This window comes from Canis aureus, chromosome 24 (genome assembly GCF_053574225.1).
Source record: "Canis aureus isolate CA01 chromosome 24, VMU_Caureus_v.1.0, whole genome shotgun sequence".
NCBI classification, from domain to species: Eukaryota; Metazoa; Chordata; class Mammalia; order Carnivora; family Canidae; genus Canis; species Canis aureus.
In genome coordinates, this window is record NC_135634.1 from 25,767,724 (window position 1) to 25,779,972 (window position 12,249).

The window sequence follows — 12,249 nt, forward strand, 5'->3', positions numbered from 1 at the left end:
AAATGAAATTATTTCGTTTAATCAGATCTCTTCTTTGGGATAGAATTAAGATATTATTCCCAAACGAAACTGAACTTTTATTCATCTGTCTATCTCCTAAAGAGACAAAAATAATTTTCTTATTAGAAAAAAATGGTTAATACACCACGTATAAATACTTGTAGGGTTGTTTAAACAGAGTTGGAGGTTTTCCTGTGCTTATGTGCCATATGAAGTCAGGCTCTTTGTTTCCAGATGAATATTCTTTAAATATGAATGTAAGATGTTAAAGTATTTGTCTATGTGAAGATGCTCTCCCCAAGTCTGTGTTTCTTTTTTCTTTTTTTTAAGATTTTTTTTAATTTATTCATGAGAGACATACACAGAGAGAGAGGCAGAGACACAGGCAGAGGGAGAAGCAGGCTCCATGCAGAGAGCACAATGTGGGACTCGATCCCGAGACTCCAGGATCACGCCCTGAGCCGAAGGCAGGCACTAAACCACTGAGCCACCTAGGCTGCCCTCTGTGTTCCTTTTCTAAGAACATGTTAATGTTCTATTGAAAATCCTCTCTTTACTTTGGCCATGGTGATTCTCAATGTATTTGCAATGCATGGATCACACTTTGGGCCTGAGATTTGACAACAGTTACAAATAATCAAAAGAAAACAGAGAGAGAATACTTTGCACATAAATTGGAAATACAGATGAGTTTCCCAGTAGATGTAATTGTTTAGATTTATCTGAATTCTAGGGTAACTACTGTTTGATGGAAAGTGAAAACATGGGGCACCTGGATGCCTCAGTGGTTGAGCGTCTGCCTTTGGCTCAGGGCGTGATCTGGGGTCCTTGGATCGAGTCCCACATCAGGCTCTCCACAATAGGGCCTGCTTCTCCCTTTGCCTATGTCTCTGCCTCTCTCTGTGTCTTTGAGAATAAACAAATAAAATCAAGAAAAGAAGAAAGAAAGAAAGAAAGAAAGAAAGAAAGAAAGAAAGAAAGAAAGAAAGAGAAAGAAAGAAAGAAAGAAAGAAAGAAAGAAAGAAAGAAAGAAAGAAAGAAAGAAAAAGAAAGAAAGAAAGAAAGAAAGAAGGAAAGAAAGAAAGAAAGAAAGAAAATGAATGAATGAACATTTATGTAGAGCTTTGTGCTTTCAATACACAACGGGCACCAGCTTATATCTGTTCTGCTTGGTTCAGGGGCCCTACAATATAGTTGAGCTGTAAGTAATTTTATTACTTCATGCAGAAATCATTTACATAAAATTGATTTGTAGCTCTTAATGTAGTCAAGACAAGGGGTGGCATGGTGTTACTAAAGAATGATCTATTCTTAATATAACTATGACTATAAAAGGATTTCTCTGTATGAACAAAAGAAGGGACAATTGAAAGGGGTTTGGGAATATAAAATGCTCCTAAACTATAGTTGGCAGCTAGTTGTTGTCCCTACTGACAGCAAAACAAGCAAAAACCTCAAAAGTAAGCACAGAGAGACTTGGGGATCTTATGTTAGAAAAAGGTGGAAGAATTTTAAGGAAATTGGTTAAAGTAATTGACTGGGTTGGAATAGAAGCTCATGGAATCTCCTTCTCTTCAGGTCTCTACCAGTAGAATTCCGTATCAGTAATCTGAGTTTGGTTATTCATTCATTCATTCATTCATTCATTCATTCATTCAATCTCTCTACCTCCCTTCCTTCTCCCTCAACCACTCATGACTTTTGCTTTGGATTTTAAGACCTGAGAATACAGCTTTCAGTGGTTTTAAAGTAATTCCATTACAAAACTCTTTAATAGATTTATTATAATGAAATTGTATTCTGGGTTACATTCAGTTTAGGCTTTTCTTATGGACTTACTGTGTGTGTGTGTGTGTGTGTGTGTGTGTGTGTGTGTGTGTTTTAACCAGAATTTTACTTTTACTTTATAGTAGTATAACAAGCAGAGTAAAACCTTAAATTAAAATTTTTATAAACCACAAATCCTCAATAAATCAAAGTTTTCATTCAACCATATTTTCTACTCATGTGTTTCAGTACACATATTTTTTTCAGATTTGTAATTACTGTATATAATTCGTAGGGCTTTCTTTTTAACATTTTATCATAAACAGTTCTCCTAATTCTCAACTAATTTTTACATTTTCCTAATAGATAAATTTCCTTAGATTTCTTCTCTAAACATACTTCTTTCCCAGTGTTCCTCATCTCAAGTGAATGGCACCATCCTCTACACAGTTTTTAAAGCCAAAAATGTAGGAGTGTCTAGTTCTTAAAATCTCTCTGGCCACCACCCTTTTCCAAGCCTCCCTGGCTTCCACCTGTACAACTTCAGAAGTCTGATAAAACTAGTCTCCTTACTTTCATTCTTACTCCAGCCACTTACTCATTCCTCACACAGTAGTCACAGTATTGTTTGAAAAATATAAATCATACCACATCACTTCTCTTTTTAAATCCTTTTGCAGCTGTCCATGGCACTTGAATAAGATCCAAATTCCTTACCACCACCTATCAGGCCATGCAAGATAGGACCTCTGCCTGCTTTTTAAAACCCGCCTTCCTTTTTGAATTCCCTAGTTCATTCATTCATGCATGCATTCTCCAGATATTTATTGATGTTTTCTTATGTTTCAGTGATTTTTTTTAAGGTGCTTGGAATAGAGAAGTGAATAAAACAGTGCCTTGCTTCCTGAAGCTTATATTCTTTATCTTAAAAAAATATTTTATTGAGATGCCTGGGTAGCTCAGCGGTGGTGTCTGCCTTCAGTCCAGGGCATGATCTCAGGCTCTACCTCATGAGAGAGAGAACGTGCACACAAGCAGGCAGAGTGGCAGGCAGAGGGAGAGGAAGAAGCAGGCTTTCTGCTGAGCAGAGAGCACAACGTGGGACTTGATCCCAGAACCCTGGGATCATGACCTAAGCCAAAGGCAGGCATTTAACCAACTGAGCCACTCAGGCACCCCTGAAGCTCACATTTTATTGTACATGAGTGTTTTTACCTCACGGCTTTTGCATTTGCTGCTCCCTCTGCTTTGGAATATTCTTGTCCGGATCTTCTCAGTGATGATTGTGTTTAGATAAATACAGAGAGACATGTCCATATATAGCCAGTATACCCAGGACTCCCCAGCCTGTGACTTCTAAGGTCACGTTTACCTCTTCAGAGTGTACTTGTGAGACGGCAAATGACTTAAAGAAAATAACGCCCTTAGCAGAGTAATTGTGATAGAGCAGAAAGATTAAAAAAAAATCTGTAATTTTTATTTTATCATCAGTGTTGTCAATTAAATATTTCCTCAATCTTCCCAGAGATTTCTGGGACTCGTTTCCCTATGGTGTTGATCAAACTACAAAATGAGCTTCTCTACAAGAATCCTAAGTCACAAAATACATTTCCAAGATGCTGGGAGATTATTTCCTTCCAGAGCCAGAACTCTGCTGAGCAGCATGGTACAAATAGCCCCAGCTTAACAGTATGGTTTTTATCATGGATGCCAATTGGCAAAAAAATTTAGAGATGTTCTTGATTGGAAACAAATTTTGACCCTTTGGTGTGTTACATTCACAATGTTTCCACTGGAAAGTGTTTAAACTTTTATTATTGCATTTATCACATTGTATTATAGTCACGGGTAGGGTGACCATACTTCCTAGTTTATGCCTGTTGTCTTGAAGTACCATCTGGTTTAGCATTTTAGCACTCTCAAAAGTGTCCTGGTTTAGACAATAAACTCTGTAGTCCCCCGAGTTATGAGGCAGGTGCCTGGCTGGAGAGGCAGAGGACTACTGGGGTGGTCCTGAGCTGAGTGTGGGCCTGCTGGAGAAATTGGTGAAGCTGGTGATGCAGAGATGTCTGGCCGATTTGCATGCTGAGAAGGGCTCTGGGGCGAAAGCTAGTCACTGCTGGCTCCAGGCAGAAGCAGTAGTCAGGAGGGCCTCAAAGACTGTGGCTGAGCCTTGGGAGGAAGTGATTCCTCCACCACCACCTCCCCGCTTCCCCATTTCTGCTAAGAAGACATCTTATTCCAAGACAGAGAGGACTGCAGAGAACAGAACCATTTGGCTCTTTTAGAGCTTGCAGTTGTAAGTGTATTAGCGGGCAGCATCCTGGTCAAGAAATGAGGGCAATGAGACATATCCTAGAAGACGCTTTGTAACCCTTACCCTCAGTGAGGTGTGAAAACAACCAGAATTTCTAGGCATTCTGAGAAATATTCAGGCAGGGAATTGGGGAGGATTTGCATGGGTCTTATGTCACCAGTGCAAGAGTAAATTTGCTTTAGGATACTTTTGGTTTTGAATATTCCAATTATAGGATCAATTACAGTCTCTCAATTTACAAAGAACAGTTGATAGTTCTAACACCTCATGACCAAGAAGAGTATTTTCTGAACAGACAGTACCTTAGTTATCCAGTTCTGAAATTGTCCTGTGAAAGATTTTTAAATTGAAACAGGATGAATTTTTTTTATATCCAAGGCAGGTTATTGAAGTACTTAAATAGATGTTCGGATATGCGGTTTGAGAATACTTATCAATATCAATGTATTCATTCGACAACTATTTCCTTAGAGCCTAGAATATTTCATGCACTATGCTAAGTGATTGTGACAATATACATGTCTACTCTGCTATTTCTTCTACATTTTTATGCCGAGGACCCTCCCAAAATGTTATCTCAGCTTTCGTCTCTCATCTCTGCATTATTATACATTTCCAAACTAACTGCTGAATAATAATTCACATGATTGTCCTATTTATTCTTTAAATTTGAGAAGAGAGAACTCATTCTCTCCTAATCACCACCTTACCCCCAACCAAGCAAACTTGCCCTTCAATTGTGTCCCTTCATCTCCAATGGCAACACCTTCTTCAGACTATTTGGAGTAATTTTTAACCCCTTCCTCTTTATATCCAATAGCCCGTGGTTCACCAAAATGGTTCACTTCCAAAATGTCTCGCCAATCTTTCCTTCATTTCCATGCCCAGTAATGATGCTGAAGGTCAACTTCCATCATATTTCACTTGTGTAAGTAGGGGGGCCTCTTCACTGATTTCCTTGAATGTATTACATTCTGTTGTATTTCCATTTCATATTTTGGATAGGCTTTAGAGAGATCTTCCTAAATCACAGATCAGAAATGACACCATTCTTAATAAACTTTCTAATTGCCTACAAAAATAAAATATCAACTCACTATATTAGCTTACTTTCTCCAACCTATATGTTGTTTGTCGCTTCCATAAACTCGTCGCTCACACCTTATCTTCCAATCCCAGCAGATTAGTCACCATCCCATGCTCCTCCTATGCTATGTTTCCATGACTTTGATCATGCAGTTCTCCCCCAAACACCTATTGAAATGACATTCATCTTTCACACTCAGCTAGTGTTAATGGTTCACTCTTCCTAAAATAGTTGCTTTTTTTTTCTTTTTAAAGATCTTTTAGTACATTTTCTTCTGCTGTTCATTAAGGTTAGTTGTATACAAAATGTCCTTGGGAGTCAGCATATTGATCCCTATAAATGTTCCTGTTAACCTCCAAAAGTCATATAACTTCTCCAGACCTCTGCAAAATTGTGGTGTTATATATAAAGTATTAGAGAACTGTATGGATTAAGATTGCCTTCCTCCCACTGAAGTCTTTGATGGTAAGGGACAGTTTTCTTTATTTTTGTCTCTTTCATAGAACCTGGTTCATTCTTCCTCACCCAAAATGAGCCATATTTAAATGCTTATTTGAATATTTAAATTAAAACTTCACTGTAATGCAAAGCAACATCCGAAACTGATACATGTTATAGGTACTTGGGGGTTACAGTGAACTTGAACATGTGAGAAATGTGATTTCTCTTAAATACTGAGAAAAGCACAAAATGCATCAGAATGGCTTTAAGGGAGCAGGCCATGCCTGTAATATGATCAGCTATATTCAGGTTTTAAAGAAATTAATGTAATAATAATTGAAAATGCTAGAAACTAAATTCTACACCTGAAACTAATGTTATACTGTATGGTAACTGAAATTTAAGTAAAAACTTGAAAAAAAAAAAAAAAGCATTAGAAATGTTTTGATTCCATGAAAAGGGAAGCTGGTGTGGAGGGGAAGGGCAAAGCATTGTTCCATTTAATGGTATAAAATAAAAAGAAATATGGAGCCAAATACTAGCCATACATAGTGCAAAGTGACTTCAGCTATCAAACTCTTAGCTGTGCAAAAATCCTCTCATTTCAGAGAGTGCATTTGGCTATGCTGTTTGATAAAAAGCATAAAGCATTTGATTCTAGTTGCTTGCTTGATTCCTTGCTCTGACTCCATGATCATCAATCAACTTTCTGGAGGCTGGTAAAAAGAATGTACTGATCACATTCAGTAAGTTATCATTGTAACATTCCCGTCAGTTCTAGATTTAAAAATCAATGATGTGAGAAATACATTGCTTGAAGTCTGTTGACAAAACCAGATTTCTGAGACTGAGAACCAGACCCAGAACGAACAAATTCATCATGGTAATAAATGCTACCCCAGGAACACTGTTACAAGGGCATTGGATTTCACCTAATCTAATCTGAGCTTGGCCTCATTCAAGAGTTTTTCAATTCTTTATCTTATTATTGACAATGGCTATAATCTTTTTTGAGTGGCATTTTGGAAAATACTATGCATTATTTTCTTTGTTCCAAGATTAACCAAGGAAAGGAGAAAATATGTATATATATATTTTGAATTACATAGTGAAAACAAATATCTCCAAAGTGAAATAAAATAAATAACTGAATTCCTTCATAAATATGATTACCTACATTGGATCTCACAGTCCATTTTTAGGGGGAAAAACATTAATGAAGCAGTTAAATTGCAACACTAAAATTGATACATATTAAAAATGTATATAATTTTTGAGAATTTTAAAGATTCAATAAATGATTTGACGGCCTCAGGATTGAAAATGACCTTGGCCTTGGAAGAAACTCACTGCCAATGTGATGGGTGAAAATGCGCTGCTATATACACATAGCTACTCTGTTTTGCTGCTTCTTATTGTCCTCTCAGTAAGAGCAGTGCCCTTGATAAACTTTTCTAGATGTCTCCACTTTTCTGGGCTCTTTTCTCAGCTGCCTCCCACAGAAGTGTAAGCAGATTCATTGGGAGTCTGGTGCTGGCAGAGGGTCTGTCTCCTCGGTTGCATACACTCGCAGTTCAGAAGAGATGACTCCTCCGACATTGTTTAACATGAAAGCATGCTTTATTCATGTTTTGTTTGGATAAAAATCGGCAAGTAATCATTATGTTAAATTTCTACAAAGGTAGTCTTCAAATGCCTATCATATCCTCACACTTTCACTATGCTTTTGTTGGAAGAAATTCCCTTTCCTCGAACTTTTCACATAGGGTTTTAAATAAGATGATAAACACTGGTCTTGTTTTCTTTTACAGTTAAACACCAAAGCAAAAATACATATTGCATTAACTATCCATAACTAACCATGTTCAGTAATTTGGTTTTAGCTAATTACATTGATTATTTTTAAAATTGAATACATAAATAAGTATAAAATCACAATTTTTCAGCTTAATTTAAAAACTTGATAATAAAACTGGGTTATGCTGATGGCTAAGATGTGTTTTCAAAAGGGAAAAATGATTTTACTTTTTAAGAATGCTTTGCTTTAATTCTTAAAAAAAAAAAGGAAAGCAGAAAGTAACCTGAGATCCTAGAATTCTTGTTTATTTTAATTTTTAAGATACATTAAGGAGACAGACATTTGTAAAGATTTTGGCTTTAAATAGTTTCTTTTGGAAAGCATCAACAACTTAAATTTTTCCTTTTTTTAAAATAATTGAAATATTTAAAATTAGTCACTTGCAAAAAAAAAAAAGAGTGAAAACATTATCTTAGGTATGTATGTCCCCAAAACTTACATATTTCTGATTCAGACTTTTAAACTGTCGATACCCAAGAGACAATGCCATTGACATGTACCTGGCACTAGTTCTGCCAGTTAATTTTTTCCCTGGAGAGTGGTTTTGGGCGACAGAGTGGCGTCCGGGCTTCCCGGGTTGTTGCACTGACAAACTGCAGTGGTGGTAAAGTCAAGGAGCCTGACAAAATCTCATTAATCATTTTAAATTAAATCCAACCTTCCTGTCCAACCGCGCCAAGAAGAAAGCCATTTTTTTTTTTTAAGCAAATGAAAATTTCCTCAGTAAAGATTTGGTATCTTTCTCTTGTTGGTCTTTAATTCAATCAGACAAAAATAATATAAGACAATCCACTTTTTGAAGCTTGAAAACAAAACATTTGTCCAGAAATGATTTAACAGATCAACTAAGTGTCTTTTAAAAATAAAGCAAATTCTGAATAAAAATACATGGAAACATTCTGAGGGAAAACTATACTAGTTAATTTGGGGACACCATTTATCTTTATTTTCTGAGTAGGTCAGGGAATTTATTTAGTTCTATCTAAAATATATGATCCTTAATAATATTTGAAAGAGGAAATGGGAAGATCATTATCCATATCTTGGTATATTTTACTCCAGTTTCTGTTTTCCAATCAGATTTTTGCAGTTTTATATGGTAATTGTAATGTGTGTGTGCACACATACGTATATAGACATATGTGCATAATTTCACATCCTTTTGGTATTCATAATTATTTGTAACTGCTTTCTCATTTTATTCATAAACATCATAGCTTCAGAGTAACACATGACGAGGATGTATTTTGGTCTACTTTACCACTATCTAGCATAGGATCTTGTAAATAGCATATACTCAAATATCTGCTAGTTATTTGTTTGAACAGCCCCCAAGTTTTGGGCATTCCAGTTCTTTCTTTTTTTTTTTTCCTTGAATTAAAAATAATGGCAGAACTAATGGTGTAAGTAATATCTTTTTCCCTATTTTGGACTATTTCCTTAGGATGGCTTCCCACAGTGGACATATTCAGTTATGAATGCTTAAAAAGAAACTAGGCAGTTAATAGTGATATTTAAGAAGTTCACTTTAAACACAGAAAAACAGACTTCAATTACAATAAACAAATTGCTATTTTAAAGGTTAAGACTTCTGAATAAGCTTACTCTCATCAAACACCATATTAATCATATTGTAAAAAAATGTCAAAGATCAATTTAGAGAAGTAAAAAGATCAATGGTTTAAGCTCTTGAAATAAAAAAAAAAGACAATCTTAAAGTAGTGATTCACCCAAATATTTAAAATCAGAAGTCCTCTAGAGATGAATTTATATCTAGAATAGCAGGTTGAATTTGTTTTTAAATATTTTTAAGAAGTTAACTCTAATATGCTGCAATTTGTAAATTGTGTACAACTGAAAGCTCCAAATATATATATATTTAAAATGGACGTAGTTAAACCATCTTTCTATGTGCTTATGTACAAACTAAACCAGATCTAAAATAATTCAGTTGGCCAAGGTCTATGTTAGGTACCGAGGGAGATACAAGAATAAAATTTCCACCACCTGAAAGAATTGGAACAGCTGCGCCAGAGAGGAAAGAGTGTAAGAGGATTTTGAAGGGTAAATAACATTTCAATAGGTAAATGTGGAGGAGAGGTTACAAGCTTTTAAGAAAACAAAACAAAAAACAAAACTAAAGGAAGGATGAAGATACAGGTTGAGATTAGAATGAGTTTTAAATCTGGAGGACTCAGTTTTTAAGTACTGTTTTTCCTTACCTTCTTCTTCTTCTTTTTTTTTTTTTTTTAAGTATACTAGAAAACACAATTGGTAATTGTGTATAGGAAAAATGCACTAGCAGTATGCGATTGGTGTGGTATGTTCTGGGCTTGAAACAGCACAGCCCTTAGTGGGGATGGAAGGTGTAGACAGGCCTGAGCTGTGGTGGACCATAAGTACTCTTGTGGGTTTCAGCAGAGCTCAGATTACGCATTGAGGGTAAGAGAATATTTGATCAGAGACAATATAAAAGCCATTAGCACTACTGTAACTAAAGAACTCAGCCTCAAGCGGAAAAGGTAGACCCAAAGAAGCCTGAATATAGATTGGACACAAACCACTTGGTTGAGCTGCACGTATTGCAAGCTCAGCATTCTTCTTGAAACCCTACTTCCCTAGCTCTTGGGATACCATGCTTCTCTGGTCCTTCTATAGTCTTCACAAACCCTCTGTCTATCAAAACCTAAAATGTTGTTTCCCCCCAATTTTTTTACTCAAACTGCTGAGAGTTCTTTCCAGTGTTTCACTTAACAAAACACCTTTTATTTACTAATATGATCCCAACTTAAATATCCAGCCTCTGCTTTTTTTCAGCCTTCTTCTCCAGCTGCAACCAATGTTCTATTGATACTTTCAATATTCAAAATATCCAAAAATTGGGATCGTTATCTGTTCCATATCACTCCACTGGTTGCTTCTCTTAGTAGCTACCTAGAATAGTAGGACAACCAGATTCTTATATCAAAAAACTTCCTTCAAAATCACTAAATCCTATCAATTTTCATTTTCATTTTTTATTCATTTCTCCTCTCTAAATCCTCTGCCACTTACCTAGTTCAAGCCTTATAATAGAAAGGCAGCCTCTGAAAGCTTTGCTGAATAAGTTATATTTGTGGTAGACCTTAGATGATGAGTAGGGGAACTTTAGATATAGAAGGGAGAGCAGGATGTCACAGAAATGCCAGTTTATAAAAGGTAAAGACAGATCAGACCACATTTGAGGAATGCTGGAGATAAGGCTTTAAAGAAAGATAAGCTGAGGCCAGATTGCACAGTCTTTTTTTTTTTTTTTTTTTTAAAGATTGATTTATTTCAGAGAAAAAGGGAAAGAGAGTGCATGGGGGGCAGGTAGGGGTAGAGGAAGAGAAGCAGAGGAAAGAGGAAGCATGGAGCCCAATCGGGGCTCAATCCCAGGACCCTGAGATCATGACCTGAGCCTAAATCAAGAGTCAGATGCTCAACCAACTGAGCCACCCAGGCACCCTCAGGTTGTACAGCTTTATATGCCATGGTAAGGCTTAATTTTGTAGAAAGGAATGCATTGAAAGACTTTAAACAGATGTGTCATAAGGAGTTTTGGTTATAGAAAGATAAATTTGTTTTATCAGAAAGAAGATCCACTAGTTCTCAACTTTAGTCACTTGGAAATCCATGGGGACATTATTTGTATATTACAATAACTGAGGAATGCTACTGGCATCTAGTATGCAAAATCCAGGCATGTTAATGTCCCATACTGTAGAGGGCAGTATCCTGTAATGAATACCCTTCCCCCTAAGCCAGTAGGACCTCCATTGGAAAACACTGAATTTCTAATTGAGTAAGCATCCAGTAAACACTTATTATGCTGAGGGTTTTTTTTTTTTTATTATTTAATAGAGCATTTAGATTTATACTCACCTAGTTTTCTTTTTTAAGATTTTATTTATTTATTCATGAGAGACAGAGAGAGAGAAAGGCAGAGACACAGGCAGAGGGAGAAGCAGGCTCCATGCAGGGAGCCTTACGTGGGACTTGATCCAGGGTCTCCCAGGATCATGCCCTGGGCCGAAGGCGGTGCTAAACCGCTGAGCCACCTGGGCTGCCCTCACCTAGTTTTTAAAATGCCAGGAATAAATCCCTATTTAGTAAGCAAGTAAGTAGTACAAATACTGTCCAATTAAAGAGAGATCTACTTCAAATGATGGCCAAGTAGCTCTTTCAGACCAATCCTTGAACAGATAAAACCACAAATTTTGGACAAAGTTTAGAAATCAACCACCTGAAAGTAATGGAAAGCAACCCAATATAGGCTGATCCTACATTGGAGAGAATACTTGGAAGAAGGGAATAGCAGTAGATGAGTTTCCCATTTTTATAGCTTTTGTCTGTGGGCAGCCCCCAGTCTGCATCCTAGAAGCCTTTTGTGTTACTGACTTGAAGAACCATGGGGCACAGTTTGGAGCAAAAGCAGCTGCAAGAAAATGAAGAAAGAAAAAATGGCAAGAGAAGAAGAGAAAGCACTCTAATTTTTGTGTATGAACTGTGCCCCAAACTCTGGTTTCTCTCTGAAATATGTACATACAGAAAAGATTCCAGGTTAAAAAAGTGAACTGACATTTGAGCAACTTCAGGGGAGCCAGAACTTGCAACTGAGTTCTTCCAGTTAACTTCCAGCTTTAAAAAAAAAAAAAAAAGAAAGAAAGAAAGAAAAAGAAAAAGTCTTTGGAGAAATGTATCATAATACGGGGTTTCTACATATTTTATTTGCCGTGTCCAGGACAAAGTCTGAATTAC